This window comes from Octopus bimaculoides, chromosome 8 (genome assembly GCF_046866305.1).
Source record: "Octopus bimaculoides isolate indiv1 chromosome 8, ASM4686630v1, whole genome shotgun sequence".
In the NCBI taxonomy this organism is placed as follows: domain Eukaryota; kingdom Metazoa; phylum Mollusca; class Cephalopoda; order Octopoda; family Octopodidae; genus Octopus; species Octopus bimaculoides.
In genome coordinates this window covers 97,387,005-97,397,737 of record NC_142935.1, presented here as the reverse complement: position 1 = coordinate 97,397,737, position 10,733 = coordinate 97,387,005, and the positions used below count along the sequence as shown (strand labels likewise).

Sequence of the window (10,733 nt, the reverse complement as noted above, 5' to 3'; positions counted from 1 at the left end):
TCCGTGGCACCTTGGGCAAGTGTCTTCTGCTACAACCTCGGGTTGACCAAAGCCTTGTGAGTGGATTTGGTCGACATAAACTGAAAGAAGCTTATGGTATATATATATATATATATATATATATATATATATATATATATATATATATATATATATATATATATATATATATATATGAGAGTGGACTAAGCGGAAGAAGAGCACACACAAAAATGGAAAGTGTCGCTGAAGAGGTCACAGATGTGTGACGAAACGATCTCGGACAATGAACATGAGTTAGAATAAGAAGAGTAATAAACGAGTGAAGAATGTGTTTATTTGGCAAAAAAAAAAGACCAACCCGAAATACAGCAGTATCTGTTTCAACACACGATTTCACATCAGGTATTTTGCACCACAAATTCATAAACGTCAACGACTATTGAAAATGGTGCAAGACGTAACGAAAATTTTAGAAAAAATAAATAAATGAGTGGAAATCGAAACTGTGAATGTGTTGCGTGGTAAATCACTAAAAGAGAATGACTCTCCCCAGACACAATAAAATATACTTCAACACACGAATTCACATAAAGTATCTTGCAAACCAACTACAAAAACGAAATATATATATATATATATATATATATATATATATATATATACTTTATTTAAAAGCTGCAGAAATATCACAAAAAACTTTCCCATTTTATTGTTGATGAGCAGACGCTAGGCTAGTTCATCTCGTTAAAGGAGTGGATGGTCCAAGTAAAATTAAATGGATCCGACCATTACGTGGTGAACCAAAATGGGTAGTTAAAAGTCAAAAGCCACAATGTGGACAGCTAAAGTTCAAGAGCGATCGTGCTTCTGCTACATGCGTGTGAATATCTTTGTGTCTGTGTCTGTCCTCCACCACCGCTTGACAACCGGTGTTGGTGTGTTTAACAGTTCGGAAAAAGAATCCGATAGCATAAGTACCAGGTTTTTAAAGGATTAAATAAATGGGGTTAATTCATTCAGCTAAAAGTTCTTCAAAGCGGTGCCCCAGCATGGCCGTAGTCAAATAACTGAAACAAGTAAAAAAAACATAAAGGATAATACATAACATTTCTGGTATGACTGAAAGAGAGAAAAGCGATGCGTTGGTATATTCACATTTGGATCCTCTCGACACTAAGAATTCCCTTGTTACTACAAATTCCTTTCAGATCACTCTAGCAAGGATTTGCTGAACATTATATTTAGGGGATGTTTTGCTCGTAAGTCCTCCGGGTCGGCCTCTATCCTAATTCAAACTTTAGTGACACCTGTGAAGTTTAAAGGTCGGCGACATTATTTGGCATCTGATACAGTCTCCGTCTATCTGAATGACGAGTTTACTGTTTGAATCTCAGAGTAGGAGACACAACTTTCGATAAAGTGGTCTTTAAAACTGCCAATAAATATGATTCGTGTTACAGGTCTCATTGTAAAGATAAAGATCACCACATAACTGACGAGTGTTGCCTTCGTTGCTGTGCAGAAAAGAAATCTGCTCATGAATATATGGGATCTATTAGTGTGAGGTATTTTAGATGTACTACATAAAACTAGTCATAATGCGTTGGCAGAACGACACTTCAGCTTAAAAGATTTACTCACACAAAAATGAAAAGTAAAAGAAAGATTTTTAGTAAGTTCTTTAAAATACTTCGAAAAAATTTTTTCTTTTTTCCTTTTTTTTTTCTTATCTAATATTTTAAAAACTCTTCTGTGAACGGACTGGGTGTGTATTTATGTTTTAAATTGGCTGTTTACCTACTATCTACCCGAGAAGCTATAAAGCATTTCCCCTCCTTCTTTCTCTTTTATCAACCCACGGAAATAAACGTGCACTTGGAATATGGCTAGGTTTATGGCTAGGCAGATTTTTGAATAATGTAAATCGTGTTGGTGTTAATGTATTTAAAATGCTAATAGTAGAAGTAAAGTTTTTATAATAAACCTAATCTTAAGTACATAAAGGAAGAGAAGAATCTCCATATGACTTCTTTAAATGGTCTTGATGGCTGAGATGTAGGAAAATTACGTAGCGTATCGGAGATTTCTGAACTAGATTTAAAGACACTTAAGGAGATTTATGTATTTATTTACTGTAGCTGTTGATGACCGGTCATCGACTTTGAAATAAAAAGAAAACAAAAATGTTTCCTTCGTTAAGCAATTTTGTTCTAATCTCGGCTGTAATAAAAATTTAAAGAATCCCCCTCCCTCTTAAAATCTCTTGAACAGAAGGCAACAAAAAAATAGAACGCATCGCCATTAAAAAAAATTGACTAATATTATTTTTCAATAAGAATACATGACAAAGAACACTGCTATAGTAATAGAGGAATAGCAAAAAATGTTTTGAAATCTGTGCAATATGGTACATTCAGTCGGCAATCTTCTCTAAGAAGAGCTAATTTCCTTCTTCAAATTGTCTAAAATTGATTATTATTTTGTTTTTTAATGAAGTATCTTTAATGAGTCCTCGATTTATAAAATCGGCGATTTAGCTTTTGAAGCCTCTTAGCAAACAGATAACATTATTTTCTTAGTTTTAAAATGGCGTTGGAGAAAATAGTTTGGGGTGGGTATTTTTTACTTGATTGCTTTCTTAGTGCCAGGTAAATGGAAATTTCCCCCTAAAACTTAAACTATCTCTGAACACGTTTACGAACGATAGTCGCCGTTAAAAGAACATTAAAGTAAGGTAAATGGCATGGGAGAGAGGTGTAACTTATAATCTTAAATGTGAACATTCTTGATGTCATTATAATAGTAAAGTGAAGGCGAAGGAGTGGAAGGGCGGCGGCATTAAATACCTTACGGTGTTTATGTTCTTTTTAGATTCTAAACTCACATTTTTGCATGTTGTTCTGCTGGGAGTCATTAAAATATATAGCGTTCTGAGTTCAAATCCTGCTAAAGTAGACTTTGCCTTTCATCCTTTTGGGGTCGATAGAATTAAGTACCAGATAAGTAGATGGGTCAATGCTATCAGCTACTCCCTCTCCCATCAAAATTACTAACCTTGACCCAAAATTTGACACTTATTATTTTCGTTGGGTTTGGGGAAAATGCTTTCCTGCATTTCTTCCGGGTCTTTATGTTCTGAGTTCAAATCTTAGCGACATCAAATTTCCTTTCATCGCTCTGGAATCGATCAATTAAATCACCAGTCAAGTAGTGGGGTCAATGGTAAAAGCAAATCTCCTTTCAAAATTACTGGCCTTGTGATAAAGTAATTATTATCATCATCATCATTATTATTATTATTATTATTATTATTATTATTATTATTATTATTATTATTATTATTATTATTATTATTCAGTAGTTTTATTTTCATAGCGTGCTTTCACTTCACTATCGAGCGCAGCTCTGTGTGCCTTGGGTATGTGCTGTGGTTTGCTGTGATGCTCTTATGGTTACTGTATTGAAAGTGTTTTGCGTAGGATGTGTGCAGTGCCCAGTAGTGCAATTTTCTGTATGTTATATATTCTTGTTAGTCCTGGTGTTTTTGTTATGTATTTTTCTGAGTATTTTTTTTATCATACCTAATGCGCTCACTATGATAGGAGTTGTTTCTGTTTTTAGACTCCACATTCGAGTTACCTCTATTTCCAGGTCTTTGTATTTTGAAAGTTTCTCCATTTCTTTTAGAGAAACGTTGTCATCTGTTGGTATTGATACATCAATTAGAAAGCATTTTTTTTTTCATGATCTCTGACAAATATATCTGGCCTAACAATAATATATATACAGACATATATTTGTAATATAACATGTGACAATTATTCGGTTGACATGATAAAGCTCCGAGTTTCGGATGTCGGGGCGGAAACCTGCACCGGCATCTCTTCAGTTATCGAGGCAGGTTTCCGCCCCGACATCCGAAACTTGGAGTTTTTTCATGGCTACAGAATTATTGTCACATATTGTATTATAAATAAATTCCTCTATTTACATAATAGCGAGGTCTCTTTCATTCTTATGTTGTCTTACCATTTCTATCAATATTAATGGATGTGTATGTATATATATATATATATATATATATATATATATATATATATATACATATATTAGGGATAAAAATCCAAATTTACAGGTAAAATGTCAATTAAATTCAATTTATCAAAAATTAAAATTAAATTAAGTTTCATAGTATAATATATAGATATATAATTTAGAAAGAAGAACCAAAGTTCATGAACTCATCTATGAAGATCCACAGTCACATATAGAAAAATTTACTAGGTAAATACACTAAAAATAACTATCATAAAATACAAAGTAATAATCATATATATATATATATATATATATATATATATATATATATATATAAGTCAGTAAATAGTGGGGTTGTGTTATATATATATATTCTAGATATGATAGGGTTATATGATGGAAAACTCAAAACTCAAAGTGAAGTATTATCATCAATAATGTTTATAACAAAATAATTTTTAGATAGTTGCAGCTAACCTTCGTTTAGTACGATGCTAGTTTTCATGTCCCGACACAAAGAAAAGTGAGGGCTGCGCTATGGACAGAAAAAAAAAAGTAATATAAATCCTGCTCGGCATCATTAGAGTAAACAATGCTAGAGAATGCGATCTCCAGTCTACAGCTTTTAATTGGAATGTCTCTCTACAGACTCTCTGTGTATAGATATGGTATATGTGAATGTATATATTTGTATATGAATAGTGTATGTGAATACATATATATTTGGAGCGAGGTAACTTTTATTTGTCTGTTTGTTTGAATTCATATATTTATTGAAGGGTGGAATTTGAAAACATGATGTTAATATTTTTATTATTGAGTGATACCAAAACTGCTAAAATTTCTCCTCCTTCGTGGGAGATGAACATATAACCTTGCAAAGCCGGTGTCCCCGGAACTTTCTTGCAAGTTCTAGCAATTATTTTTAAAGTCGTGTTAGCAATTATATATTGTTTTCTACTCTAGGCACAAGGCCCAAAATTTGGAGGGAGGGTGCCAGTCGATTAGATTGACCCCAGTACGCAAACGGTACCTAATTTATCGACCCCGAAGGGATGAAAGGCAAAGTCGACCTCGGCAGAATCTGAACTCAGAGCGTAAAGACAGACGAAATACCGCTAAGCATTTCGCCCGGCGTGCTAACGTCTCTGCCAGCTCGCCCCCTTTAAAATTATATTCGACTGCTGGAAGTGCCAGGGTGTTAATGACTTCGATGCAATTTTTAGAGTTGAGTTCAGTTTTTAATATTAGACTTATTCTCCTGTAATATATCTTTCTTATTTTTCCTTCATAGTAGCATGTTGTATACCATCTCCTTCGTTTATCCCCAGGTATTATATATTGTACTAGAAGCAGGGGCTGGGTTAAAACCCATAGAGGCCCTAATCACTTAAATGATTCTGGTGCCACCATATATATGGAATTCAATATATAAACAATAATAAACTATGAAATATTTTTCTATTTTTCAAAATGAGACAAAATTAACAGCAAGATGGAAGAAAATCATCTTTATTTTTGTATGTTTCCACTTTATATTTGACAAGTTTTCTCCTTTTTTTTAATCGCAAAGTTTTTTATCAAATCCTCAAAATTAATATCACGTAATACAGTAAGTTTAAACTGATTTCTTTTGTGCCGTAAACAATTTACCATTTTTGCGGTGCCCCCTTTCAATTGATGCCTTAAGCTCGTACTTATTTTACATAACTACACATATCAAATGCTAACTAAAGTCTAGGAATACGATGCTCGCACGCACGTGCACACACACACACACACAGTGTGAGAGAGAATGTGAGGAAGAAGGAACAGGATTTAACCTATAAGGTTGACTCTTTAACACGGAGCATTTAGTGGCTAAGTTAGTGCTTAACGGCGTCACTACATTCATCAAAGCTACAGCCATTTTGCTCAATTCCGTTCACTTGCCTTTCTTGTGAGAACTAAAGATTATTTGTTTGATTTGGTGGGTATAGCATTAGGATTCCTTGTGTTGGTGCTTTAACTTCAGAATAATCTTGATCCTATGATTAATTTCATTCCATTCTACGATTATCTCGTCTTTGTGCCAGGCATCCAGGAATACATTATCTCATCTATCTTCTTCAATTGTTTAAGAAAAGGGAGATCTGGCTGTTATTCCTAAGAGATTTAATGACCTTGTAGAGGCTTTCTTCTCGGGTTGTGCTTGCAATGAGTGATGTAGAAAGGGACAAAGACTTAACTGCTTTCATTGTGATGAAGTCCTGGTCTTGTCTGAACCTTTTTTCTGGAGGGAATTTATACTCATGTCTAGTTTTTTTACGCTTTTTATTTCATCCTTCATGTCGTTCAAGGCAACAAGCCATTCAAAAGAGGAAACTCTCCGAAAAACAGACATCTTATCCTGTTTATTATTAGCTTCCATTTCATAAAAGAATGTTCAGAATTCAAGTATTAAGACCCGACCACGTATTTCGGAGTAACTATACCTGGCGCATTCACACAAGAAGATATATGTTGAATATTTTCTTGATGTTGACATATTTCATTTTCTTTCGTATATTCATTTCTTATTTCATTTCTTGTGTTTATTTCATTTTATTTCTAGATATTTCACTTCAGTTGACCGCTTTTGTTGTGTATGGATAATATAGGCACTTGCGATAGATTAGTATTATGTCAACGAAGAGATTTATTTCTTATCTTTTGTACTATACACACACACACACACACACACACACACACACACACACACACACACACATATATATATATATATATATATATATATATATATATATATATATATATATATATACCGGAGTAAGCACATAAATGAAAGAGATGGGGTCTGAGCCAGAGAAACTTGAAGTCTTTGTTGCTGATCCTCAGTTGAAAGAGGTAAGGGTCAGGGAACAGGGAAAGTGAAATGTATGAATGTACAGACCCCATTTTCGGAGTAAAGTTTGAGTAAAGAACGTAGCTTAGACAGCAGTGATCGACTGAGGATAGAGGCTGAGAGAAGTATATCTTGGAGAGGGGTAGAATTGTGTAGGTGGCATGTTAGAAGAGGTTAGTAAGAGGTGGTCTAGATTAGATCAGAGTCCAAAACCACCGGGTTTAGTATAAGCTTTGGCGTCTTGGAGAAATGAAATGGGTTTAAATACGCTATGTTGAGCGTCTAGACATAACTCATTAGTCTTCGTATTTAAATCATGTTAACTGTCTGGAAGAGGTAGAAATCTTATAAATTAACTACAGGAGGTTAGCATCTGTCTATCAGGAAAGCCTATTTTCTAGGGGAAATTGCAGTAGAAGACAGTTTTGCATTTTTGGCAGAGTGATATTTTTCGAAATACTATTGAATTATTTTCAGTGCTTTTTCATATATGAATACTTTGTAAATATACAAAAATCTCCGATACTATTAATTAAAAGAAATAAATTCAATAGCGTGGATATTTACAAAATACCCATTATGTATCTAACAGTATACAACAGTACATTGTCCGATTGTCTTGCTGAGCAACTTAACTAAACTCCTATTCTACTAACAAATAAATCGGATTTTGCACGTAAAGGAAGAGAGATGACTATAACTTACGAAAAGCTAGATATAATCAACTCTCATCATTAAAATCGATATTCTATAGCAAACATCATGAGAAAAATAAACTTCGCTTACTCACCACATAACTCTATCCGTCCGTCCCCACCATGCAAATCGCATAATACTAACTGTGATTTAGTGTTTATTTTTATGAATAGATTTTTCTTCTAAGAACTAATTAATAATTGAATAAGTTTAGATTATTAATTGCGGGTTGCTACGATTGCAACACACAGTAAATTTGTAGGAGGTCTGAGCTGTGAATCTGAATTCATCTCAGTTTATGACTGGTGTTTATCTCATGAATCCTTGAAAAATGAAAAGAAAAGTCGACTTCGTAAAAGATTTGAATTCAAAGCGGCGATACATGAATAAGATTAATTAATGTAACTTATTAATTCCAAGACCTGTTACTCCTGCCACATCATTGCATTTCTTTAACTGTTAAATATCTAGTATTTCATAAATTATGTTTACGAACTGAAAGCTGTTTAGATATTTTTAATCAAACCAAATCGAAACAAAATCATTTGTGACTACGATTAAAGTTACTAAATTCTTTTTATTCGGAACGTACGCCTGTTTGGACATCTTTACCATTTCTGAAGGTTTTCGTTTAATTACTCCAAGAATCAAAACCTGTTTATTTATTTACTTCTATTGTAAAACCCAGAATTTCAAAATGATTAATGATAAATATTGGTTTTAATGACACCCAAGATTTCGTTAAGCACAAGACTTCATGTATACATCAGAGGGAGTGAAAATATTTCTTATATGAGCCAGAAGACTTTAAGGCAATCTTCAAGAATATTAGTGACATAAATAACTGCAAACGGTAACCATTACGAAGTCACTTTCTAAGTGCTTATCTCTCAAACACCGTGATTATCATTATTAATTATATTATTATGGTATTAATGTTGCGATAAAACATTTTGCGATCAGAGACATCTCCACCCAACAGCAGTCATTAGGGGTATCTCCACCCACCATCATATTCACTTCATTGGTTGAAGGAACAGATTTTGCAACATACCTGCTTTTCTCAAATAAGTTAACAGAATAAGGGAAATAGCTATCACTAGTGATAGAACCACGGTCAATAATATGTCCACTACAGCTGTACAACGTTTGCTTTATAAACTAAAGCTACAATTAATGAAAGACTCACTTTTTTGTTAGATATATTGATTTTTGTTCATTATATGCACAGAGAGAGTCATAGCATTTTGACATTCAAGCTTTTTCCAAAGTGGTGTACATGAAAAGTTTCGATGGGAAATCAAAATCAAATTGTGAACCCAGCTCGCAAAGTACTTGTCTTTTGTTTTTAAAGTTCTGAGTTGAACTGAAATAGTTTTAATCGTAAAAGATGCCAATATAGATTCCTATTACATTTCTATTCTTATCTATGAGTTCTTTTATGGAATATCCAGTAGACATTTACTTGGATAAACTATCTCTTGACTGAAGTACAATATTTAAAATTAAAGAACTTATTTTTAACATCTGAAATATATATTCTCAAATATTAACACATTTTTTCTTTCTTCATTTACATTGTTTTGTTGTCTTTTTTTTTTTTCATTGTATTCACCCTTTATTTTAAGTTACATTTGATTTTTTAAACGTTTACAAAAAAGCCAAAATTTCAACGCAAACAAAAGACACGAGCTTATTTCTCCATTACCCTAAAGAATAAAATATACCAATGCAGTCGATAAATCAACAATGTTATTTGTTTCGTATATTTAAAAGAGGAAAATAAAAAAGAAAAAAAGTTGTCTCACCAATTTCTCATGTGACCGAGTTCTCTGTACAATAAAATCCATTGGTTATTTTCTGACCATCGGCTTATCGACCTTTACAATGACGTCTTTTTTTCTTTTCTTTTTCGTTTCTCTTCTCCTATCGACAAGCAAGTGAATATCAAGATTGTGATGAAGGTTATCTTCAAGTTGAATGTTTAGTCATCTGAATTAGATAGAATTGAATAGAGCCCGAATATGTTTCTTCAGCAACTAACCCACGATGATATAATCATCGTTTACTTTTGAGTTGTAACGGTAAAGAAATAACACATTTTCACTGGGACGCATTTCAGACGCTATCCTATTACGAAGATTACACAAGTCTTACAATGAGCAACAAAAAGAGAGTTCATTTAAATATTTCTTATAAATGGTTTTCTCGCCAGGTCTCCACCACTACCGCCAACAACACCACCGTACCGTCTCTCTTCTTCTTCTTCTTCTTCTTCTTCTTCTTCTTCTTCTTCTTCTTCTTCTTCTTCTTCTTCTTCTTCTTCTTTCCTCTCTCCCTTTCTCACTCATATGTTATTCTCTCTTTTTCTTATTCATTTAACCTACTTCCTTTTGTTAAGTTTATTTTTCATTGTTTTCTCTCTCTTTTTCTGATTTTAAGCCTTCTTGTCGACCTTACTTTATTTCACTCTATCCCCACCTCTCTCTTTCTCTCTCTCCCTTTTTCGCTGTTTCCCTCCCTCCTTCGATTTCTATCTCTCTTAAGCTCACTCGCTCTCACTCTCTGCTCCATTTTCCCGTCGGCAAGCTCAGTCAAAGTAGCCACAAGCTGGATAAGCCAACATGTTGTGCCCGTCCTCTTACAATCCAGAATGTTATGTCAGTGAGGTTTTCAAATCTGCATTGTAAATAGTGTGTTGTATTCGCCAGCCTAATACTGAATCTAATATACGGAAATGCATATATTGGAACGTTTCAATGAATACATGTCCATAATTTGTTGCATGTTTTTTTCATTTATTCAGTAAAATGGGCGTGCAGATATACATACTAAAAACAGTGAGTGATACAGCGACTAGTCTGACGGTTACCAAATCTGAAGAGTGAGACGGGGAGAAGGCGAGTTAAGACAGATCAGCGTCCGCGGTAAAAGATAAGTTTAGGGAATTCATCTATGCACTGAAACATTTTCTGGGGGGGTCACAGAAAATTAGATTTGAATAAAAGTAGTAAAGAGGCGAGAGTTTTAGAGATAGATGAGAGAGTAGAGGGAAAGAAATTATACAAAGGGGAAGGGCTATGAAATTGACTGAAAGAGTGAAAAGAAGGTTGAATTCATAAACACGTCATAG

The 10,733-nt window shown here is 33.7% G+C and overlaps 1 protein-coding gene across 5 annotated transcripts in view; it reads right to left on the bottom strand.

Annotated features, from left to right (window-relative positions):
- LOC106880080 (uncharacterized) overlaps positions 1–10,337 on the bottom strand; it is a 70,482-nt gene extending 60,145 nt beyond the window's left edge. For 3 of the 5 annotated variants that reach the window (XM_014929897.3, XM_014929920.3, XM_052970279.2), the window contains exon 1: positions 9,409–10,336. The gene's annotated coding sequence lies outside the window, so the exon portion shown is untranslated. Of the gene's footprint in view, positions 1–9,408 lie in introns of all 5 variants that reach the window. The other 2 variants (XM_052970281.2, XM_052970282.2) reach the window with 1 other exon arrangement.
- Positions 10,338–10,733: the final 396 nt, after the last annotated feature.